This window comes from Lagenorhynchus albirostris, chromosome 9 (genome assembly GCF_949774975.1).
Source record: "Lagenorhynchus albirostris chromosome 9, mLagAlb1.1, whole genome shotgun sequence".
NCBI lineage: Eukaryota > Metazoa > Chordata > Mammalia > Artiodactyla > Delphinidae > Lagenorhynchus > Lagenorhynchus albirostris.
In genome coordinates, this window is record NC_083103.1 from 50859451 (window position 1) to 50885099 (window position 25649).

General features: G+C 49.5%; 1 protein-coding gene across 8 annotated transcripts in view; it reads left to right on the forward strand.

Moving 5' to 3' along the window:
• Positions 1 to 3410: 3410 nt before the first annotated feature.
• The window catches only part of P2RY2 (purinergic receptor P2Y2), a 42163-nt gene continuing 19924 nt past the window's right edge, over positions 3411 to 25649 (forward strand). Inside the window, exons 1-2 of one of the 8 annotated variants that reach the window (XM_060159951.1) lie at positions 3411 to 4209; positions 4945 to 5017. The gene's annotated coding sequence lies outside the window, so the exon portion shown is untranslated. Of the gene's footprint in view, positions 4210 to 4944; positions 5018 to 20025; positions 20142 to 21758; positions 22467 to 25649 lie in introns of those variants that run through there. The other 7 variants (XM_060159954.1, XM_060159955.1, XM_060159947.1 and 4 more) reach the window with 7 other exon arrangements.

Consider the following 25649-nt stretch of genomic DNA (forward strand, 5'->3'; position numbering starts at 1 on the left):
AGTGGCTGGTGCAGAGGTCTGGGGTGGACAGGGAATAAGAAGAAACCAAAGGCAGGCGGAGCTGGTGGGCCTTAGCGATCAGTCAGCCCAAAGCTGCCATTGTACAAAGAAGGAGAAAGAGGACTAGTAAGGGGAGGGGAAAGGCTGGGTAATGTGGCAAGGCAGACACGTCATCAGCTCTTGGCTCAGTGCCATCCCCTGGGCCACACTGGCTGGGAAGGTCAGCTCAGTGTAACTCTGGGATTGAGCCTCCCAGCCATGTCCGGGTGGTGTCTGGTTCACAGGGTACGCTAGGACAGACAGGTGAGAGCCCAACCCCTAAGCCATCCCAGCCCTGTGCTGTTACTTTCTCCTCCTCCGGACCCAGGCTGGGCTGCAAGTGGAGGAAGGAGCCACTGACCCAGGCCGGGGGGCTCACAGACCCGGGGCTCACAGACCCATACAGAGCTGCGCTCCTGGCAGAGGCTGTGTGGCACGCCTGGGGCTGGGGGGACTACAGCATCATGCCACGTGCTCCACACAAGGTGAGATGTAATAGCGGCGCTTTCCTTCAACAAAGGCTTATTCAGCACCTACTCGGTGCCGGGCACTGTTCTGGGATCTCCAGAGAGTGAACAGGATTTATGTTTTAACTGGAGACTGATAATAAACAAACTAACACATAATATAATATCAAGGAGGGAAAAGTGAGATGAAGAAACACAGAGCAGGGAGGGGAGTGAGCAGGTTCAGCAGGGAGCATGGAATAACAATTTGATAGAAAAACCCTGGCCTGTGGGTCTGACTTGCCTGGGTGATTTATTTTTTTGCGCGGTACGCGGGCCTCTCACTGTTGTGGCCTCTCCCGTTGTGGACGCGCAGGCTCAGCGGCCATGGCTCATGGGCCCAGCCGCTCCACAGCATGTGGGATCTTCCCGGACCAGGGCACGAACCCGTGTCCCCTGCAGCGGCAGGCGGCCTCTCAACCACTGCGCCACCAGGGAAGCCCGCCTGGATGATTTTGATCAAGTTCCTGCCTCTACCACGCTCCCCTGCCCCCCCACCTATTTTCTTCATTGGGAGTGAAACTGAGTCATCTCTGAAGTGCCTGAGGGGGCTAGCCAGGCCTCTCCCGTGAAGTCCAGCCCCACCCACTTGCTCCAGCCCAAGAGAACCCCCTCCCACCCAGCCCCCCTATCCCTTCCCCCCCATGCCCTCCCCATCCAACTCCTCGGGCAGCAAGCCCAGCAGGGCCTTGGAACTGCTCTAGGTGTAGTCTGGCAGGTGGTGACTCACCTGGAGTGTCAGGATCCAGGAAACTGCCTGGGGGTAGGTTAACCTGGAGGCTCCCTGCCCTGCCTTACCCAGGAGGGCCCTGGCCTTTCCTAAACCCCTACCCTCAAGGGTCCTTCTGCTCTCCAGGAGGCCCAAGTTACAGCTAGGGAGTTGGGAGGGGCCCAAGGACTTGCCAGTGCCTGTCCCCTCTGGGCCTCAGTCTCCCAGTCCATGGGGCAAGGGATGAGACTAAATAATCTTCAGTATCTCTTCCATCTAAATTCTGCCTCTGTTGAGTATATCGCAGGAGGCCCAGGATCTCTCTGATGGCTTCCCGGAGGCCCAAGGCAGGGGTGAGTTGGGTGGGGAAAGGGTTGCCAGGCTTAGCAAATAAAAATTTGAATTTCAGGTCAGCAATGAATAACTTTTTAGTATAAGCATGTCCCCAGTGTTATTTATGCTAAATAATTACTCATTGTTTGTCTGAATTTAACTGGGTGTCTTGTATTTTACCTGGCAACTCCAGGTGGGAAAGGTGACTAGAGCCAGGACTTCAACAGAGGAAGGTCCCAGACGCTCAGATGACCAGAGTTCTGGTCACCTACCTTGCTGCTCTCTGAGTCCCTTATCCATGGATGTCTTGATGCCTTGTTAGAAGGTAGGGGGATGAGGGAGGGAGAACCAGGAGTTGGGGGAAACCAAGAGCTGTGTAGAGAGGCAGAGAGGCCCCAAGAGGCAGCCCCTGAACTCCTCCTGCCCCGTATCCAGCTGACGTCACCACCCCTCCTCCCAATAAGGCAGGCAGGTCTCCCCACATCTCCGGCACAGCCCAGACTCATACCTACCTCCACACCCTTGCTCTATTCCTGTCCCTTTCCCTCCTATACAAACTCTACCCACTGCAGGAAGCTCCCTCAGCTGTTCTTTAGCATCAGGACCGCTTCCTCTGAGTTCCCAGAGTGCTGTCAGACTCACTGTCACAGAGCCATTCAATCAACCAAGTGCCCTCTGGGTAGCAGGTGCTGGACACGCAACAGTGATCAGGACAGACACAGCCCCTGCCTCCCTGGAGCTCACAGTCTAGTGGGGAGACAGGCACACAAACGATCACAAAACAGCAGGATGATCGTGCTTTCACAGGACTGACCGGTCCACGTGACTAGAGGCTTTGTGTCAGTGGGGCCCTACCTGTTCTGTTTTATTCGGGCCCTACCACAGAGCAGGCTTCAATCAGTGGAAAAAATGAAAGTGCTGGGGGCGAACAGTGGAGGAAGGGCCTCCCAGGAGACCTTCCCCATTGGAGTTGGAAGAAGGGCCTTCCAGACGGAGGGAAGAGGGCAGGTAAAGGCCAGGTGTGTGCAATGAACTAAGTGGGGGAGGGGTGTGGATGGCGTAGAGGATCAGTGCAGAGGAGGCAGAGAGCCAAGAGCTCCAGTGCTGTGTCCCTGTGGCCTGGGGAGGCTTAGCGTCATGACGTGCCATTGCTTGGAGGGTGACCTGTCCTGCGAGATCCTACATTTCCAGAGGGCAGGGGCAGGGTTTTTCTCTTCTCTCATGCTCTCTAGCACTGGGCTGAGAACCCAGAACGGAAGATGAAATGATAGAGAGCTGAGGGAGGGTACGGCTGCTCCCGGCTGGCTGAGAGGACCAGTCATACTCAGGGCATCAGGTGTTGCTGGGGCAATTTTTGTAGACGAAAACAGTCACTCAGCAATATCAGGTAAGGCGAGTGGCTTTCTGCCCTACATGGAGGCCCCTGCTGCTTTCAGCATCTGCTTGCCCAGGCTGCTCACAGCCATGGTCTGGGGCAGTGCAGTGACAGTGACAGGTGATGTCCACATACCAGGCACTGAGCCCCAACTCAAAGAGCCAGGCCCCTACCGACACCATTTCCAATACCCAGATTAAAGAAGCAGGGAATTCAGGTGCTAGGAGTTTAGGCTAAACCAGGATTTTAACCCAGCTTTATCCAATGTTGAGGCTCAAGCTTTTGTCAGCCTGAGCCGCCCTTATCTTTATTTTTATTATTATTTTAAAAATTTATTTATTTTGGCTGCACCGGGTTTTAGTTGCAGTATGCGGGATCTTTGTTGGGGCATGTGGGACCTTTGTTAGGGCATGCGGGATGTAGTTGCCCGACCGAGGGATCAAGCCTGGGCCCCCTGCATTGGGGAGCGTGGAGTATTACCCACTGGACCATCAGGGAAGTCCCCGCCCTTATTTTTAAAGTAATCTCTGAGATGTTGCCTATTTTCGGCCCTGAGAAACTCACTCCAGCTTTATCCCATTCTGATCTTTGCTACTCATGCTGCAGATGCCAGCAAAGCTGTTGCTTGTTTCTGAACTCTGCAGCAGCCTTTGCACAGAAACAATAAAGGAGGGAAGGAATCAGGAAGGCAGAGATGAGGCTGGCTCCTCCTGGGGTTCACTGGCACTTTCCCAGGGTACTCCACCCTTCCTCCAGCCCACAGCCCTGCCCTACCCTGAGTCATGCACTCTTCAGTACTCTTGGGGTAGCTGGTCCCCTTGTGCAGACACAGCCTTCCTCCTCCGTGGCCCAGGCTCACACCATCCTACCACGCATCACCCTGCAAGTGCTTCGCTCCCTCAAGGTATTCAATGGCCACAATCCAGGCTTCCTTCTGGGCAAGATGCTTCATGGGTCTGCAGTATGCCATGTCTCCTCTGCTAGACTGTGAAGGACTTGAGGACAGGTACCTTTCATTCTCTCATCTGTGTGCTCAGTAAGCACCTACTGTGTGCCAGGTACAGTGCTGGGCACCAGGGTGTAATTGGGGGTGAAACGCCCAGAGGCTTCCGACTGTTCTGCCACCCTGGCTGCCCCTGGGTGTACCACACAAGCCTCCTCACGGTCCTTCAACTAGAGGGCTCCAGGAGCTCAGGCCACATCAAAACCCACGTCTTGGACCTCCTGGACTTCGCTGGCCTCTCCAGGTATGTACCCGGTACAGGGCAAGTCCTCACAGGAGTGGGTGTGGGGCAGTTTTCACGATGATTCATCTTACGATTGCCTCGGAGAATATAGCGTACTGTTGGATACAGACATGCCTGAGACCTTGAGAGCCACTCTGTGCCAGTCTCCTCACCAGCAACCCTCAGAGTCAAGTTTGGCTGTGGATAGATCCTTTGCTACCCCCTCCTTTCCTCCTATTTGTTCCAGGATCCAGCCAGTCCTCTCTCTCTATTCTGGCTTCTGTTTCACTCAGGGACTAGCGGCCTTGGTGGCAGGTGCCACTTCCCTGGAGCCTGTGGATTTCTCATCAGCTCCATCCAAGAAACTTGACAGGAACCTGAGACCTTATATCAGGTTCTGTGCTAAACACATTGCATGAATTATCTCTTCCTCCAATAATCCTATAAAATAGACATTATTATTATCGTCCTTATTTTACAGTGGGGGAAACAGGGTCATAGGGTTTAAGTAAATTAACAAGTGATGGAATCAGGGTTTGAATCTAGGGTTGTTTATTCTAAACCATTCCTCTTAACTTCTACGGTGCCCTGCCCTGCATTTGTATTTGAGAAAGGCCTCGTTCAAAGGCATCCATGATATCACGTACCAAATGGAGGAATATTTGCTCAGTAGAGAAGGAAATAATCCCTGATTAATGGGTGGGAGCATCTATGGATATTATGTAGGACTAAAATATCATTCTACTTTTGATTTAGAACACAACCATCAGGCCTCGAAACTACACCTGTGAAAAGGCAATGAGGCATCTCACCTAAATTTCTTCCCCATGTAAGTCCTCTGGGGAAGATGTGTGGTCCAGGGTCTGGAAAGCAGAACTGCTATGGGGTCCTTGGCTATGGAAGAGAAACCCTGACTCTTAGTCTGGATTTTTAAAGGTATTGGTGTCTACAAGGGGGCTCCCAAGTCAGGAAGAGGCTGCTGAGGAACTTGGAAAGTAGGGTCGCAATCAGGCAAGCCCTTATTTTTCTCCCTGGGGTCACTTAGCACCCGAGAACAAATGACACCTGTTACACCAAACTGTTTAGCAGGTCACACTCCACTCTGTTCATTTCTCCATTGTCACCTCTATCTGAACAGCCTTGTTATAGCCCTTGTAAGGATTTTAGAAGGATACTTTTTTTTTTTTTTTGCGGTACGTGGGCCTCTCACTGTTGTGGCCTCTCCCGTTGTGGAGCACAGGCTCCGGACGCGCAGGCTCAGCGGCCATGGCTCACGGGCCCAGCCGCTCCGCGGCATGTGGGATCTTCCCGGACCAGGGCACGAACCCGTGTCCCCTGCATTGACAGGCAGACTCTCAACCACTGCACCACCAGGGAAGCCCCTAGAAGGATACATTTTTAAGATAATCTTTTAAAATAAATAAAATTTTAAAAAGAATAGCTTTTTTTGGTTTGTTTTTGTTTTTTTGCCATGCTGAACAGCATGCAGGATCTTAGTTCTCTGATCAGGGATCGAACCTGTGCCCTCTGCAGTGGAAGTGCGGAGTCTTAACCACTGGACCACAAGGGAAGTCCCAAGAATAGTTTTATATTTACAGAAAAGTTGCAAAGATTGTTCAGAGGATTCTCATATACTCCCCCACCCAGTTTCCTCTATTGTAACATCTTGTATTTGTCGCAACTAACGAACCAGTATTGGTACACTATTGTCAACTAACTAGAGTCCATACTTTATTTGTATTTCCTTAACTTTTACCTAATGTCCTTTTTCCATCTCAGGATACTTCCTCACATTTAGTTATAATGCCTCCCTACCCTCTTTCTGGTCTGGACAGTTGCTTAGACTTTACTTGTTTTTGATGACCTTGACAGTTTTGAGGTGTATTGCTCAGGTATTTTGTAGACTGTCTCTCAATTTGGGTTTTCCTGATGTTTTTCTTGTGATTAGACTAGAGTTAAGAGTCCTTAGGAGTAAGACCTCACAGCTAAAGTGCTATTCTCATCACATCAGATCAAGGGTACATTCGATCAACATGACTCATTACTGTGGATGTTAACCTTGATCACATGGCCAAGGTTATGTCTGTCAGGTTTCTCCACTGCAAAGTTACTGAGAGGATGCATTCTGTGTTGTAACAGCCCAGTCACTAAGATGGGAGGGGCAGCACCCCTGGAAGTCTGCATGGTGGTGTTAATAGTAACCAATGAGGGAACCCACAAAAAGGATGGTGAATCTCAGAGGGTAGCGCCCTGTTAGTGTCAAAGGCTTTGGGCTCTACCAGGCCAAAACAGGGAGCTGGTCTCCTTCATCTCAGTGTCCCCGGTACTTGGCACAAGGTTGTCTGATGAATGCATTGGATTTTTTTCTTTTGCAGATGCATTTGTTTTCGTTTTGCTGTTGCATTTTTTATTTTTAAAGAAGATGTTGGGGGTAGGAGTTTATTAATTAATTAATTTATTTTTGCTGTGTTGGATCTTTGTTTCTGTGTGAGGGCTTTCTCTAGTTGTAGCAAATGGAGGCCACTCTTCATCGCGGTGCGCGGGCCTCTGACTATCGCGGCCTCTCTTGTTGCGGAGCACAGGCTCCAGACGCGCAGGCTCAGTAGTTGTGGCTCATGGGCCTAGCTGCTCTGCGGCATGTGGGATCTTCCCCGACCAGGGCTCGAACCCGTGTCCCCTGCATTAGCAGGCAGATTCTCAACCACTGTGCCACCAGGAAAGCCCTGCAGTTGCATTTTTTAAGTTGAGGTGAAATTCACTTAACATAAAATTAACCGTTTTAAACTGCACGATTCAGTGCCATTTATACATTCATAGTGTTGTACAACTGCCCCCTCTATCTAGTTCCAAATGTTTTCATCACCCCAAAAGAAAACCCCATAGCCGTTAAGCAGTCACTCCTCATTTCCCTCTCTCCTCAGCCCCCACACCTATTCTGGATATTTCATATAAATGGAATCATAATATGTGACCTTTTGTGTTTGGCTTCTTTCACGTGGAATAATGTTTTCAAGGTTCATCTGCACTGTAGAATGTGTCAGAACTTCATTCCTTTTATGGCTGAGTAATATTCCATTGTATGAATAGACCACATTTTGTTCATCCATTCATCCATTCCTGGACATTTGGGTTGTTTCCACCTTTTGGCTATTGTGAATAGTGCTGTTATGGACATTCACGTATAAATATCTGTTTTAGTACCTGTTTTCAATTCTTCTGTGTATACCTCTGCATGATTAGATTTTTAAAGAAGGTGATATATCTTCACAGGTTTTTAGGAAGCTGGTCAAACTTATGTAGCAGCTCTGGTTATGGACTAGGGCCTGTGGGAAGGGGATTTCTGTCTTGGGCCTGTCAAGTTATCATCTTATCAATAGGTTGGATAAAGACAGCACACATGTATCAAATTCTCCTACAAGAAGCCAAGAGAAAGAGTTGAATCACAATTCAAATACATAAAGAGAGCAAAGAATCAAGTCTTGCAGTAAATTTCTTCAAATGATTGTCCAAGCACAGGATGTGGGTGAACTGGTTTACCAACAATAATGCAAAAACGAGCTCAGAGTTTGAGCTGAGCACAACTCTATGTGAGCCAAGGCAACAGCTACCAAACAAGCAAATGAAGGAGGCATTAACAGAGACATAGCATTCAGAAGAGAGGTGACTGCCCTGCTCTGCTGCACACTCAGCCAGACCCACCTGAGCTCTCAGGCCTCTCTGACATGTTGGGGTATGCTGTGGGTCAGGAGAAGGTGACCAGACTACAGAGGCCTGGAAACCAGGTCACGTGACAAGTGGGCACAGGATCCAAGTGTAGGCAGGGAGGCTGGAGCAGGGTCTTTGTTGTCCAGGGTCTGCAGGACTGGTGCCCAGGAAGGAAGGCTTTTGACCCACCAGGGAGTGAGCTCCCTTCCTTTTAGGGAAGGGTGTATGGAATGAGCAGGGGAAAGATTCAGAAGGACATCAGGTATGCCCAGGTGACTCTGGGAGTCAGATGACTCCCTTGGATTTTTCAATACTGACAAACAGATTTAGCCTGACGGGGAGAGAGGGGAAAAGAGAATGAACCTCCAGTGGGGTTGGTTTTGTCTCTTCACCTCCACTCTCCTTCCTCTCCTCCTCTTTCTCCCTTCTCCTCCAGGCTGGCACCCAGCACCATTCTATCCTGGGAAGAGGCAGCTAAATCTCAACACAAGTTAAGGATTTTTGTAAGAATGATGAGCTGAAATCGACAGGGTAGAATTTTACTGGCTAGGTTATAGGGAATTCCCTGGCAGTCCGGTGTTTAGGACTCTGCACTCTCACTGCTGAGGGCGCGGGTTCAGTCCCTGGTTGGGGAGCTAAGATCCCACAAGCCGTGTAACGCGGCCCAAAATAAAATAAAATAAAATAAAATAAAATAAAATGACTAGGTTGTAAAATCCCAGGAAAATGTTTATTTGTGCCATGATGGTGAGTGAAAAAAAGCAGAGGATACAATTGTATGTGCATTATGACTAGGTTACAATGCATAGAAAACTCTGATACAAAACACACCACAATCTTAACATCAGTTATCTGTGTGGATTGGGACTGTCAGAACTTTTATTTTGTTTTATATTTTTCTGTATTTTTCAGATGTTTTTTAATGAAGAGACATTATTTCTATAGCCATTAAAAAAAAACTTTGTCTAATACGTACTTGAGAATGAATTTAACTGGGATAGCTGTGGGGTTCCATGGAAGCTGCCTGCAGTTTTCGCCTGGCCACTTCCTGCCTTGCCCGGGGCTGGCTGTGTGGCACTCCCCACCTCCCTGGACCCACTCTCAGCGGTTCTTCTGGTCCCCTGGACCTCCCACACAGGGCTCTGTTCCCAGCAGGCACTTGGGAAACTTCAGTAAACACATGACATTTTGCTTGAAGAGCCACACAAATAAGTGACTCAAGAGTTGGAAGGAGAGCCCTAGCCCACTTTCAGGTAGAAGAGACCCAAGGGGTGGGGAGACCACAAGACGGGCACAGCCAAGAGCACTGGGCAATTGCCAGGATGGAGCAGGCCTCTCTCTTCCCAATGGCACTGCAGTTGGCCATCAGCCTGGACGGACTCTGGGTCCTGAGGAGCCAGGGGCGGTGTTCGGCTCACGTGGCCTCCAGACATCTCCATGTGAGAGCCCGGATTCACTGAGTGCCTCCTTAGTGCTATACTGGGCTGACCCTTTGTGTACATTCATTTAATCCACACAGCAAGCCCACCGGGTCAGTGTCCCATTTTACCTACAAGAAAACTAAGGCCAGAAAGATTAAGCACCAGGTCATACAGCTCATACGTAACAGAGGTGCTTTTAACCACGATTGCACATGACCTTAAAATAGTCTACAACACTTCAGCTTCCTGCTTGGTAAAGTGGCCTGTCTCTTGCCCTACTTGACCTTGATGCAGCCCCATTGATCGTTTGGTTATTGCATGTGATGACAATTTAACTGTGGCCTTGGAGAAAGGATCTCCTGCTTACTTCCTCATCTCTTGGGGACGGCAGAGAGCTGGAGGTAACAGTTGCAGGGACCCCACTCCCATCCCCAGCCCTGGCTCTGGTGGCCCGTTCTGGTCCCTGGGGGCAGCTGGGGTTTGTGTGGGCTTGAAGATAGAAAGGAGACCCTCAGGGAAATCACATAAGGCAGGTCCCAGATCCCAGGTTGCGGTGAGTTCCTGTTGCCAAGGGCACTGTGATCAGGGCCTGGACAGGACAGTTGGAATTTCACAAAAGGGCAATTGGAGGTCATGACCACAGAGGGCCTTTCTGTCCTTCAGATTCTAAGATTCTACAATTCTAAGACTCTCAGATATTGACAGGCTCGGGGGGGAGTGGTGGGGCAGTGGGTTGGTGCCTTTTCCTACCTGCTCAGATACTTTCAGAGCCTCAGCCTGCCCACTCAGGGACATAACCATAGGCATCCTTTTGTTTTGAAATGAATTTTAAAATATATTCTGGTTTATTTTTTAATATTTATTTACTTATTTATTTGGTTGTGCTGTGTCTTAGTTGTGGCAGGCGGGCACCTTAGTTGCAGCACGTGGGCTCCTTAGTTGTGGCATGTGAACTCTTAGTTGCGGCATGCATGTGAGATCTAGTTCCCTGACCAGGGATCGCACCCAGGCCCCGTGCATTGGGAGCGCAGAGTCTTAACCACGGCACCATCAGGAAGTCCCACCATGGGCATCCTTGCCACATGCCAAGAATGGGACTGGTGTTTGTGTGGCTGCTAGCGGGGCTTCTCCTGAGGGTCGAGGAGACTAAGCCCTGGGGGTGAAGGCATAGCACTACGAACTAACTCAAGAAACAATTTCTATCATGTGCTGGGGAGAAACGGTTGTTTGGGCTGGGTGCTGGGGATACAAAGAGTGATCACCCAGTCCCTGCCCTTGGATGGAGGCAGATAGACCCAGAGATGGGGTCTCAATGCCAAGACAGAGGGCCCATGGGGGATGCGGGAGCCAGAGGAAGGGTCCCTAACTCGGGGGACATGTACCCAGGGACTTTGCAAGGCTGGTTCTCTCCTCCCTCAGTTCCTCCAACACTCTGTGGGGCCCAGGCTGATGGCCTCTGAATAACCAAGGGCTATGCTGAGTCTGCCTGCTGCCCAGGCCCCAAATATATTGAGTCATGGCAGCCCAGCTCTGGTTGCTGGACATCAGAAGAAAGTGACAGCTGCCGCATGTGGCCCGTTGGGTAACTGAAAAGAGGTTAGTGGTTTGCAGGTATTGAGTAACCACTGGGATTCCTGAAACTTCAAGTTTCTTTCTGGACCACTCCCCATCTTCCTCTTTCAGAGTCAGGCTGGGGGCTGGGGAGTATCCACAAGCCCTCATCCATTTATTTATTCATTCAATGGTCATTTGCTCACTACCTCCCCTTCTCCTGCGTGTCCTGGGCTTGGGGGACTCCAAGAAACATTCATGGGGTTCTGCCCTCCTGAGTTCCCTGGCTCAGATAATGATACCACCATCTACTTCTACAGTCAAGGCAGAAATCCAGGCATCAGTCTGGACTCCTCCCTCACACCCTCCATGTCTCCCTTCTGTTATTCTGTAGTGTCCTGTCACATCATTTATTATCTTTTATTGTAAAAGCTCCAATTGTCTATCTTTTCCTTCTAGACTGAATGAAAGCAGGGACTGTGTCTATCTTGTTTTCTGCTGTATTCCTGGCACCTGGCACAGTACCAGCGCTCAGTAGATGCTCATTAAACATTATTGGATGAATTAGTAAATCCCTTGAATTCCATTCCCTTAATATTCCTTGGATCCATACCCTTCCCCTTTCCCCCAGCCACAGCATTTGCTCAGATCTCATCCTCCACCTGAGCTATTGAGCAGCCTTCTCATTGCACTGCCTGCCTCACCTCCCCCATCCAATTTATTTTCCACACTACATCCAGAGACCTCATTCTAAAGTGCCCATCTGTCCTACTCAGAACCCTTTCTGGCTCCCCATCACTCTCAGGAACAAGGCCACGTTTCTTGGATGAAAAAAAAAATTAGGGTAGACATGACTGATCATTCCACTATCATTTTCCCTGTGAAATGATCAGGAAGATAAGCAACAATACAAAAACTTGCCATGATACTATATAAACTAAAGATAAGAGAGGATCACAAGGCAAAGTGTGAGGGAGAAATTTCACTAACTAGATGGTAGACAGGGACAGATTGAGAAACACATTCTTGGATGACACACCACTTGCTTCTCCCTCTGAAACAGAATAGCATGTGTCATACTGTGTCATTAACTGACCACGTGCCTCCCTTCTCCTTTACTGCAAGCTCCTTAAGGACAAGAACCGCGTCTAAAATTTATCTTGATGCCTCTGGCACCTAGCACATGCCTTGGCACGTAATAGGCACTCAATACATATTTGTTGAACGAATGAATCATAGGATTAAATGAATTAATGAATGAAGAACCAATGGTTCCAAAGTAAATAAAACAGACTAACTCCCACTGCTTACTCTTCTCTCAGGGACACAGGGACAGCAATGACTAAATGGACTTTTCGCCATACCCCAACCGTCAGGGTTGTTGAGGGCATGGATTCCAGCGCCAGAAAGTCATGGTAGAGTCCTGGCTCCATCAGTTATTAACTGTGTGAGCTTGGGCAAGTAACCTAACCTCTCTGTGCCTCACCTTTGTCACCTGTAAAATGGGGATAGTAGTAATACCAATTTAGAGCATTGTTGTGAGAACTAAATTTACGTGCATGTGTGTAAATTTAGTGTGTATATATTTAGTATATATATGTATACACATACATATATAAAAATAAGTGTACCTGTATATACTATACTATATATTATACTATATATGCTATATACTACATATAATATACACTAGATATAGATATAAATATAGATAGATAGTGATATTTAAGTTCCAGCTATTATTGATGATGTTGGTGACAATTCCCTAATAAACCCCATCAGCTTCTCTTTTTTTGTGTCTACAACATCTGTTTCACGGTGGGATTGAGACTTCCACCATTATTAAGCAATGCAACGTAAAGCTGAGAGGGGCAGGAGGCGGTGCATGGCCTGGCTTTTTCTCTGCCTGGTGGAGCAAGAGTGAACAAAAACAATCGACACGGGACCTGTGAAAAGATCCTACACACAGGAGGAAGAAAACTGTTCTGAAAATTCGGATGAAGAGTTTATTATGTCTGAAATGATTTTCTATGAGAAACAGAAGAAACCTCTAAAAGTCATCTGCTTGGTATTCTCAAAACAAACACATACCCCAGGAAGCTTTGATATAGTGGTTATTTGCTGGATGCTTCCCAAGTGGGCAAAGGATGTGAACAAGCAGTTTATAGAAATGGAAATGCAAATGGCTTGCAAACATGAAAGGATGCTTGTTTCCCTCATAAGAGAAATGCAAACCCAAACTACAGGAAACGTGATTTTTCACCTGTCAGACTGGCAGGAATCCAACAGTTTGATATCACAGGGTTGTGAGGCCCTTGTGAAATCCACTGTGGGGATTTTTGAATCCTTTGGAGATTTGACTTTGAAGAATTCACTCCTCCTTCCTTTTCAGCCATGTTGTTTAAGTGAGATTTCTTCCATTCCAGCTCCAGGGGTGGCCCTGATGGCCTGAAGCCTACTAAATTTCGTATCATCCAGAGGAGATCATCGAAAATTGGGAAGGCTACTTAGGCACTCTGAGCTTTGTTTCCTTGTCTGTAAAATGCAGACAGCAGTAGAGACTCAGGGAAAGCAGCCAGCACCGTGTCTAGCACATAATCAATAAGTGACACATTTTATTGACTTTAGTAACTGGGTACATATGAGTTTAAATATATGTGCTTGACAATCTGAAGGCTTATAGAATTACAAACTGGAGCTCTACTTTCTAAACCATTATAGAAGATAAAAACAAGAAAAACCTAGAATGTATAGCAGAGAAGAAAAAACAAAGCAATAAGGAAACACGAAAATAAAGAAGTAAAATGAGACTACATCAGTTATGAAATAGATATAAATAAATTATGCTATGCTAGGCAAAGATTCTCAGCCTCATGTTTAAAAATAAAATTCAACTAGACTATATTCTGCTTATAAGAAATACTTCAAATACACATAATGTCCAAGTGTAGTAAAGATATAGATGTAAAAAATAGGATATGAGTGTTAAAAGAAAACATGGGGAAAAGATCTTAGAGTAGGAAAGGATTTTCTAATTATGGCTCAAAATCGAGAAACCATAAGAGAAAAGATTGATCAATTCAACAGCAGAAAAATAAAAACTTCTACAATTAAAAAAGAAAAACCTAAGTAAATTCAAAAGACAAATGATAAGTTGGGAAGAACCATTTTTAATTCAGATAACAGAGGGATAGATAATCTTCCTAAAATATAAAAAGCTAATAGGAATCAATAAGTCCAACAAGCTAATAGAAAAATGGTTAAAGGATATAATAGAAAAAGAAATGCACATAGATCTTAAATGCCTCTTTTGTTATGAAAAGATGTGCTCAAAATAAGAGAAATGCAAATCCAAATACACCAAGACAAGATTTTTCACCTATCAGATTGGCAAAATTGCTAAAGTTTGCTGTCACAGTGTTGGTGAAGCTATGGAGAAATAAGTTCTCTCACAGTGCTGATGGGAGGGTAAATTGGTACAACCCAATGACATGCAATTCAGCAGTAGTTATCAAATTTACAAATGCACAATATTTTTGATTTAGTAATAATATTTCTGTGAAATTTTCCTACATGGACAAAAAGTATGCACACAGCTATTCAATGCAACATTGTTTGTACGAGCAAAAATTGGAAACAATCCAAATGTCTACCAACACAGAATTGGTTAAATACATTCTGGAACCTCTATACGATGGGATACTCTGCAGCCCCTAGAAAGAATGAGGAAACTTGCAGTGTGCAAGTTGAAGAAGGAAGATTAAGAAAAATCCCAGAGGTACAATTGAGTGATAAAATGCAAGATTCTGTGTATTGTGTATGTTATGTTTGTGTTTTGAAAAAAGGAAAATAGGGACTTCCCTGGTGGCGCAGTGGTTGAGGGTCTACCTGCCAATGTGGGGGATGTCGGTTCGAGTCCTGGTCCAGGAGGATCCCACATGCTGCGGAGCAGCTAAGCCCCTGCACCACAACTGCTGAGCAACCCCTGCTCACCATAACTAGAGAGGGCCCGCACACAGCAACGAAGACCCAATGCAGCCAAAAATAAATAAATAAAAATAAATTAGGGCTTCCCTGGTGGCGCAGTGGTTGAGAGTCCACCTGCCGATGCAGGGGACACGGGTTCGTGCCCTGGTCTGGGAAGATCCCACATGCCGCGGAGCGGCTGGACCTGTGAGCCATGGCCGCTGAGCCTGCGTGTCCAGAGCCTGTGCTCCGCAACGGGAGAGACCACAACAGTGAGAGGCCCGTGTACCGCAAAAACACAAAAATAAAAAAAATAAAATGGATTGCGTTTAAAAAAAAAGGAAAATAAGTAGAAATATTTGTATTTGCACAGAGAAACTCAAGGATACACAAGAAAATAATGAAACCACTTTCCAGCTTATGGGTGAAGGGAAAAGTGGGAAGTGGGTAGATGAATAATGGAGAATGGAGGGAGGCTTTTCTCTGTATATTTTTTTTTCTTGTATTTTTAATTGTTGAAACGTAGATACATTATTCATTCAAAATTTTAAGTAAAAAAGTTAAAAGACAAAGAAAATTTACATTAAAAAACACAAACAAAGCTATGTTAGGTAAGTGCAAAGTAGGGGATGGTAAGAGTGATATAAGAAATAATAAAAATTGTGACTAAAAGCATTAAATGGGCTAAAAGGGGGATACTTTTATTCATTTAAAAAATACAATCCATGGACTTCCCTGGTGGTGCAGTGGTCGAGAATCCACCTGCAAATGCAGGGGACACAGGTTCGATCCCTGGTCCAGGAAGATCTCACATGCCGTGGAGGAACTAAGTCCTTGTGCCACAACTACTGAGCCTATGCCCCACAACTACTGAAGCCTGTGCCCTCTAGGGCCTGTATGTCACAAGTACTGAGCCTGCGCGCTGCAACTACTGAAGCCTGAGCCTACAGCCCGTGCTCCACAGCAAGAGAAGCCACCGCGATGAGAAGCCCGTGCACCATAACAAAGAGTAGCCCCCCTTCACTGCAACTAAAGAAAGCCTGCCCGCAGCCAAAAAAAAAAAAAAAAAAAAAAAAAAATCCATAATGAGGAAGGCTTTTATATATTGAATCATAGAACATCAAAATAGATGAAGTACAAATAGAAGGAGAAGTTAATGTAAATAAAAAAGTATTAAGAGATACATCATTATCAGTCTGACAGGTTACATAGGCTAAAAATAAATATGGATATACATTATTTTAAAATGTATGTGTGTGTATGTGTATGGTTCAACTAAACTAATAAAATATCAAAAGACGGATCCTATAAAAAGTGAACACACATCTCCTTTTAAAAATTCCATAGAACACATAAAAAGTAAATCCTAAAAAATAAAATATACATAAACTACAGACTTTAATTGAACCAACGTCCCTCTATACACCTGAAATAAAACTAGAAATTCATAACACAATATTCCTTTTAAACAAAACAAACAACTCCTAAGCCTAAATATTCCCCTAAAAAGACTTTTACTGGGTCAAAGAGAAATAAAAAATTCAATGACCAACTATTTATAAAATAATGATAAAGAAAACTTTACATATCAAAACGTACAATGTGCAGCCAAAGCTAAATTCAGAGGGAAAACATAGCTTTAAATACTTATGTTATTTAAAAAAATGCCAAGAAACAAAATAGGCATTCACTTTAATAAGACTGTAGAAAAAGAACAGAAAAGCTACCCCAAGGTAATTAAAGGGAAGAAAATAATAAAGATAAAAGCAGAATTACTTAGTAAAACATAGAGCTGAGAAATAAATTCAAATGTGTTTTAAACGAGCAAACAAAAAAATGTCCATGGTATGTCATATAAAACCTGTCATGACTTGGCCCTTGCGGTTTATCTATCCCTTGACCCGGCCCCCCACACTCACCTCCTGCTATTCTGAACTATGGACCCCTTGCTATCTGAACCAAATAGATTGATTTAAATAAAATGTTTGAGAGAGAGCTGGTTCTGTGAGCTCTTGTTGGTTGCTTACCACTGTCATCCACCAGTCAAGTCCACCTACTCTTTAAGGCCCAGCTCAAATGCCCCCTCCTCCGGGCAGGCTTTACGGATCCAAACTACAGCTCAAGCCAGACTGGGGTAAGCTCTGCAAAAGAATGGGTGAATCCAACATTGGGGGCAGAGCGGAGGTTACATCCAACCGTGGGGGTAGAGGAAAGCTGTCTGGTAGAGGGGGCCTTGAACTGGTTAGTGAAGGAGAAAGGATTCCAGTCAGCAATGAGCAGGGGGAAAGATCTCTCCAGGAGGAAGGAAAAGCATGAGCAAACGCAGGGTTTTGTGTGAACGGACTGAGTGATTTGGAAAACTGTGGGATGCCTCATGTGACTAGGTTGTGGAAGGCTGATAGGGAGTGGGGACGGGGGGGGGTGTGTGGAAAGGTCAACAGGGCAGGTCACGAAGGACCTTGAATGACACACTGAGGTGCTTATGCTTCCTCCTGCTGTGGGGGATGGAGAGTAGCCAGAAGTTTCTGAGCAGGATTGTGAGGTTGGAGCTGTCAGATGGTCAGCTCCCTGACGAGCCCCACTCTCACTGAGGTGGGGGAAAGCAAGGTGGTGGGTGGTGTGCAGGGGGGGGGGAAATCCCTTCAGCTGGCAGGCTGCCCAGGAGAAGCTGCGGAGAGGCAGAGTAGGGAGCTCTGGCTCTGGTGGCCTGGGCCTGGGGTTGGGATAAGGGGCCTGGCCCTGAGTCTGTTTCTCCTCCTTGACCCATTTCCCAGCTTCTGCTTGCCACCTCCCCACCCCCATCACGACCAGGGAGAGGCTGGGAGGCAGCTCCTGGCACCTCCCCCAGTCACCAAGGGGCTTTTCTATCCACCCATCTGGCCCAGCCCCTGCAGGGGCCTCTATGGTCAGGTCTTTGTGTCTGCACAGTGGCCTTCTTTGTCCTGAGCAGCAACCCCCTCCCTCTTGCCCTTCTCTCTCTGCCTGTGTTACAAAAAGCACCAATTTTGCAGAGAGACTGGCCAGCGCTCTGATCTTGGCTTCCCCCACTGAGTCTCTGTGTGACCCTGACCAAGCCATTTTGCCTGAGCCTTAGTTTTTAGTTCATGAAAAGGAGCTGTGTGAGGAATCAAACTCCTGACAAGAATTGGTCTACTAGTTAGTGCTGGGAGGTAAACAACAAATGATGGCCACACGGACCCCTACCCAACCTCATGCTGTTCACTGAAACTCCTGATTACATCTCCCACCTCATCCTTATCACTGCCTGGCCAGGTGGCCATCATTTGACAGATGAAGAAACCAAGTTCTGAGGATAGGACTGGCTTCACAGGCGTTGACCCATGCTTTGAAGGTCCCTGTACTTGATTTAATGCTCTACTATCCCATCTTGAGATTCATACTAATTTTTGAATAAGGGGCCTGCATTTTCATTTTGCCCTGGGTCCCTCAAATTATGTAGCTGGTCCTGCTAGTAGAAAGGTAGAACAGAGGCTTGCCTAGGCCTGGACCAGGCTTCCTGCCTCTGCGGCTGCCTCCCCTGGGTGCTAGCATCTTGGCATGCCAAGAGCCAGAGCTTCCAGGCCGCATTTGACATCAGAGGCCTGGCCCCTGCCCTGGAAATCTGAGGAGCACAGTTCCCGGTCGGTGAGGGAGGCAGGGATGGTCCAGGCCGATGCAGCAGTCCAGAGAGCTAGCAAGACAAGGCTGCTGGAGCCAGCCCAGCCCTGTGTAACCAGAGCTGCAGCGTGGGTCCCAGTGCCATGGCTCAGTCATCACTCCGGGAACTCAGCAGGGCCTTCCTTCCCAGCCCACTGCAGTTTCAGGGCCAGGAGACCTACCACAGACTCACTGTGTGATTTGGACATTCACTTCCACTTTCTGCACTTCAGTTTCCCTATATGTAAAATGATAAAGATAACACCTACCTCTTAGGGTTCTGGTGAAGATTAAATTAGATACTTTAAGACAATGACTAGGGCTTCCCTGGTGGCGCAGTGGTTGAGAATCCGCCTGCCAATGCAGGGGACATGGGTCCGATCCCTGGTCCAGGAAGATCCCACATGCCGTGGAGCATCTAAGCCCGTGCGCCACAACTACTGAGCCTGCGACCTAGAGCCCGCGCCCTAGAGCCCGCGACTCACAACTACTGAAGGCCGCGCGCCTAGAGCCCATGCTCTGCGACAAGAGAAGCCACAGCAATGAGAAGCTCACGCACCGCAACGAGGGTAACCCCCACTCGTCACAACTAGAGAAAGCCTGCGCACAGCAGTGAAGACCCAACACAGCCAAAAATAAATAAATAAATAAATTTATATAAAAAAAGAGACAATGACAAGCACAAAGAAGGTGATCAGTAGAGTTCTTACTCATTTACTCATACAATAAATATTCATTGAGGTTGCCCGGGTGACAGACAGTGCTGTGTACTGGACATTTAACTGTGAACAGGAGGGACCCTAGCCCTACCCTCAAGCAGATCCCCATTAGAGGAGGAGATAGATATCGACAGTGATAAGACTGTGGTAAGAGATGTGACAGAGGGAGGTACCTGATGGGGCACCTGGGCTGGGACTTAGAGGAGCCATGGTGGGGAGTTAGGGGAAAGGGCCAAGGGTGGAGAAGCATCAAGGGGCACAGGCAGGGGGAGCTGCAAGTGCCAGGCAGGAGGCGAGTGAGGGCTCAGCACTGCAGTCTGACTGGAGCAGAGGCAGGAGGGGAGGTGGGGGGGAGGAAAGGCCTGGTGTGGTAGCCTGCAGAGCCAGGATTTATCTTGAGGGTGTTGGTGGCCACCAGAGGGTGTAAGGCAGGCAATGGCTAAGGGGGGTAATGGCACCTGTGAAGGAGGGCTTGGAGGTGTCACATCCCAGCTGAGCGACAAGACCTGAGCCGGGGCCGGGGCTCCACCCCCAGCACAAATTCTCAGAGTGGGTTTTCTCAGGGGAGATGAGAGCAGTCAGAGAGGGAAGATGAGAAGTCTTGAGAGAGCCAAATGCCTCCTCAGGGTTGGAGAGGCAGGAAGCCTCCTAATGCCTGGCGAGAAGCACTCCTGGGCTTGCTCTCCCCATCCTGACCCGCTGCTGCTAATGGAGCCTTGCTCCCTGCTTCCTCTCGTGGTCCCCCCTCCTCGTGGGGACTATGACGTGTCTGGGCCTTCGCCACTAGCCCGCCTCGGTCCCCGCCGCGGCGACCTGGCTTGGTTGCATGCTCTTCCACCCAGCTGTAACGGAGCCTCGTGTGGGGCTTGCTATGGGACTCGCTGGGCCTCAGTTCCCAGCCGGATCATGGTTCATCAAACTCTTACAAGAAAATGTAAGTAAATACAAAGATAAAAGCAAAGGAGCTCAGGTTGAAGTGGGATGGGGGCTCCTCAGGCTGCCCTAAGTAGAGGAGACTCAGCTGGGGGATTTGGAGCCTGCTGGACCGGATGATCTCCAAAGCCCAGGGAAAGATGTCAGGAGACCTAGACTTCCAGCCCCTTATTAGAGGGGAATCCTAACCCTTTGAACCAACGTCACTGGGGATGATGGGCAAAACCCTGAAAAAAGGACACCAGATGGGCCACTGAAAAAGGGATCATTATTGCCATTTTGCAGAAGAGGAAACTGAGGCTCAGAGAAGCATCAAAGGAGGTGAGGCAAGATGGGACTCAAGGCTGTGGTGTTCAAGGGCAAATCCCTTGCCTCTGTGCCTCAGGCCTAAGTCACCTGTTGTGGTAGCTCAGACCCTGTGTTTCTCAGGGATGCAGTTTCTTCTGCTGTAAAGTACGGGACTTGACCAGAGCAGGAGCAGAACCTGGGCTGCCCACCTTCCTGTCGACTGGAGGCTGCGGCGGAGCCCTGGCTCCGCATAATGGTAACAAAGGAATTTTTTCTCTGGACCTAAATAGCAGTTACAGTAGAGGGCTGATGGGAGGGGCAAGAAGGGGGGTGGCTGAGGCCTCCAGTGTCCGGGGGCCTTCCGCACACTGAGACCCCGAGGCCCGGACTCCATAAGTAGGGGCCACAGAGATTCCTAGCCCCCTAGAAGCTGCATGGACCAGCTTGGACAATAGGTGGAGGAGGCTGGACAAGAGGCCTTTGTGTGTCCCGGGTGAAGGTCCCTGGGGCACTGCCGAGGCGGCTGAGCCACACAGGACTGTGTGTCCACCCTGCTCCCGCTCCTGGCAAGGCTGCAGCCAGGCCGCAGTCAGCTGATGTGGAGCCCAGCAGGACTCAAGGTCCCAGGGCCCTGGGCAAGCTCCTTGGCCACAGAAACAGACCTCCTGTGCACTGGTCCAGACACTGACTGTCTAAAGCCATACATGGAAGGTCACTGGTTGTTGCGAGGGTGAGTGTAATTGCCTCTAATTCACAGAAAAGGAGGCCCTGAAAGGGGCTGGAACTGGGTCAAGGTCTCCCAGAGTCAGTGCTGAAGCTGAGCCAGAACATGCACTCCTGACGCCTAGACCAGAATGAGAGAGAGGGGGGCATTCATTCATTCAACCATTCAAACATCCAACAAGTATTGAACAACTCCTGGGACCTCTGGGACCAGTGAGAAGAAGGCAGACAGACCTGGTCCCTGCTCTCCTGGAGCTCACAGTCCAGGAAAGGGACAGACATAGGGTCCCTGGCCACAGGAGCCACGGGAGTGGGGTTGAGGGTAGAGAAGGGAGTGATGTCTGTGTCTGGAGTCGTCTGAGAAGGCAGCTCAAGGGAAGCAGCTGAAGATGATGGACCAAAAAAAGCCGAGTGTTCAGGAAATTTCTAGTGACTCTTTTTGGCTGAGATTAAGCACAGAGAGCACAGGGGAGGCTCCCCCCACCCTCCTCTCCAGAGGTGGAGAGTCAGAACCCTGAATGCCCGGATTTCCTCCTGGAAATAGGAGGCGAGTGCTCTGAGCAAGGTGCCTGGGAAGAGTGGACACAGGTTCGGGGAAGGTCTCGCGGTGGGCAGCGACAGGGGCCACAAGGATGCCAAACTTTGCAAAACTTTAGCGTCTCTGAAAACCACTCATCATCCCGTATGAGGAAGCCCAGGGAGCCTCGGTCCCCAGGCGGTAGGACAGTCGCCGCCAGCCCCTCCCCGGGCAGCACCCGAAGCGGACGCCCTGACCCCGCGGCCCTATCGCCCGGCAGCGTCCCCAAGTGGTTGGCGGAGTGTCTGTCGGGACGGGAGGTGGTGATGGCTGTGCCTGGGTCTGTCCAGAGTCCGTCCCGCCCCCGGCCTGACCCGGCAGGGTAGGAAGCCGGGCGGGGCTCTCAGGCACGTGGGTCCCCGCCGCGGCGACTGGACGCTGGCGCTGGCAACCGGGAGTCGCGGCCGGGGCACTGCGGGCTGACGAGCGCCCTGCGAGGTGAGAGCGGGCCGCCTGCAGGGCCCGGAGACGAGGAGACGGCGGCGGGCGGGCCCGGATACGCGGCCGGTGGCGGCTCAGCCGGCACCGGGCAGGCAGAGCGGAGCGCGCGGGGCTGGCCGAGGAGGCGCGGCTCCCAGCCGGTGTGAGCGCTCCAGCAGGTCCGTGGTAGAGCTGGGTCTCCACTGGAGCTTCGATCTTGGGGAATGTGGACGGATACCCGCACGGATACCCGGGTGAACGTGCACGGATACCCGGGTAAATGTGCGTCCGCGTATCTGGGAAAGTCTTTGTCACTGGGTGAGTGAGTGCGCCCCTGCGGGGTCGAGTTGCTGAACCTGTGGAACTTGTTTGTGTTTGTGCTCTGATGTGGGCGCCCCGGCAGCGTGGGACCAGGGCCAGAGACAGGCCAGCCTTGGAAGCCCGCTGAGCCCCCTCCCTCCAGGGGCGCTCTGGGGGGCAACCTCGCCTGGGCATCGGCAAGACTTGGGGGGGCCAGAGCAGAGGCCTAGAAGGACAGTTAACCCTCTGTCAGGGCAGTTTTAATCTGGCAGGCTGCGGTACGAAGGATCAGTCTGGAGAAAGACAGTTCCCTCTCTCCCCACCCCAACTAGGGCTGCAGGTGTCAGGCTTGGGGTCGCCAGGAGCCAGACCCAAGGGCCAGGCCCTGCTGTGAACCAGAACTGCCAGTTTGGAGTCTGTGGGACTGATGGCAGCTGTTCCTTTCATCATGCATCCCCAGCTTCCCTGGGCCCACAGCCTGAAGTGCCCACTTTGTTTGGGATCTAGGCTGGAATAATGGGGAGCTTTTGAGGGTCAGGGTGGGGCCCAGATAAAGTCTCAGCTATCTATTGGTGGGAGCGGCTGGGAAAGAGAGTCTTTGAGCAGACAGAGCCCCCTGAAAGCTCTCTGGAGACCCAGAGAGCTATACTCCACCGTGCCTTGTACACTGTGTGACCGTGGGCAAGGCATGTCCCTTCTCTGAGCCTCAGTGGCCTCGTCTGTAAAGGGGGAGTAATAATGATGTGGAACATGAGGACAGTTGAGCTGGTGTGTGGGTCATGTTCAACACAAATATCCTCCTGGGCAGGCTCAATGCTTGGGGGTGGGGGGATCAGTTCCTGGAGGGAACTTCCTGAAACCCAAATCCCAATCATTCTCCTCCTTGGGCTAAACTTTCACAGGACTTCCACTGGACTAAGCCTGAGCCCCTTGGCCTGGGACTCAAGGCCCCTGAGAACTGGTCCTTGCCACCTTCTCCAGCCACCTCTCCTGCCTGACTCTTCACCCTCTAGTAAATGCATGTAATCTGCTGTGCACAGTAGTCAGTTTCTTGCTTCTGGACCATTGCATATTCTATACTCACTGCCTGAACTGCCCTCCTACTCTCATCTTCTTCAGTTGGAGAACTACCCAGCTTTGGAGGCCAGTTCAGATGCCCCCTCCTCTGGGAAGCCTTCCTTGATTCCCCCAGCTGGGTTGGAGCCTCTTCTGGGCTCTTGCAGTCCTGGTCCCACCTTGGACTGTTACGGTCTCTGTCTGTCTCCTCCTTCCCTCTCCCAAGGTCTGGGGACCCCTGGAGGGCAGGAACTGGGTCTCACTCATTTTTGTGTTGCCAGGACCCTGCACAGTGCTGAGCTAAACTGGGAGAGCAGCAGCCCCTAACCCCTGCCCCCTGTCCCCAGCTTCCCCAGTGAAAGCCTGTCTACAGTGGAGCTCCACGTCATTACAAAGAAGGGGAAACCAGAATCAGGTCACCAGAATGGGTGCACAGATTGTCAGAACAGTGTGTCCTGGGGCACTACAGGACTCAGGGTGCACAAGCTGAAAATGTGGATTTCATCCAGAAGGCAATAGGGAGCCTTGGAAGTTTTGTGAGCAGGGCATGGTCAGAACAGCATTTCAGAAAGATCTCTCTGGTTGCAGCGTGGAGAATGGATTGAGTAGTGTGGAGTACGAGAAGCTTAGGGCATTGGTGAGATTGACACCAGAACCATCCAGGCATTATTTAAAGTTGGAGCCCTTGTCCCCGTGGCCAAACACTTCTCTGAGTCCTCAGATGCTCTTGCTGAGGAATTTGGGGAGAGTTAGGACTCTCCCTCCCCTAGTAGGAGCCAGGAGACTTGAAATTGATCTCATCCCAGCTTTGCCCCCAACACGCTGGGTGACCTTGGGACAGTTCTTGCCCTGACAGCCTCTAAAAGGAGGCCAGAACCAGTGAAGTCTTGAATTGAGAGTGTGTGGGGCTGGGGGGAGGGGACAGCTGGCATGAAAGGCTTATCACTTTCCACTTCGTCTTACCTTGGGCTGTCCTGGGGTCTGGTTGGAGGGGTTGGAGTGTCACGGTGGGTGACACTCACACATGGTTGCCAAGCTTGGACTGCCAAGTGAGACTATGGCCCCTCCTTTTTTGTCCTCCTCCTGCCCAGGGTGCACAGAGCTTTGAGGTTTCTGGATCCTCCAAGGACCAGCTAAAAGAGTGTGAGAACATCACCAAGTCCTCATAGGTGACCCTGTGAAGGCTTTGATTTGGCTTCTTTCCTGGCTGTGAGGAGCCACTGTGCCCCTTTAGGTGTCAGTTTTGCCATCTGTAAATTGGGCATGATGGTCCTTGTGTCTTCGGATGCAGGTTGCTATGAGGATTCTTAAGACAGTGTCTAGGAAAGGGCCTTGTAAGCTGTAAAATGCAACGCACAGGGGAGGCGCGTGATACTTACAGACCTAAATGCGTTTTGAAGACGATACAAGAACACAAATGCAATAGTGAGGGATCGTGCTGGTTATTGGAATTTTAACTATTGACAGCCTTCCTCTCCCTGCCCTCTCTGCAGAGACAGCTTACTAGTAACATTTTATAAATGTACTTCATTTTATCTTCCACCAGCCCTGTAAGGGAGGAATTATTACTCGCATTTTGCAGATAAGGAAATAAAGGCTCAGAGAGCACCTTGACCAAAGTCACAAAGCTGGTGAAAGCTGGGATTCCTGCCTGCCTGCCCTACCTAGCTTATCCCTCCGCATTCAAGACAGAAGCCCCATCTGGGTGAGGCCAGGTCCTCTAGTTTTCAGGCTGAGGGAAGTTTGAATTCCATCCTGAAAACACGTCTTCAGTTCTTGCTTGTGGCCTGATTACCCAGCTGCTGGTAAGATAGTATCTGCTCAGGCTGCCCACAGGGCTGGAGAAGCCTTGCTGATCTGGGTGAGAGGGGGTGCAGTCACCCCGGTGAAATCTTTCCTCTCCCCAGCTTCCTTCTGTGGGTCTGTCTGGTGTACCTTTTGACCCACACCTTCCTCTTAGGCCTGCCTTTGTGTCCTCAGGTCTGGCCTCTCCCAGCCATTGGGAGACTGGCTATGGGGGCCTTCCCTGACCTCTGTACTCATCCTAGAGGTGAGTTGCAGGACTAGGTCAGGCCGGGCCCACTGTCCTCTCTGTCCACATCACCCAGCACAGGCTGGGTACAGAGAAGGTGCCAGTGAGTGTTT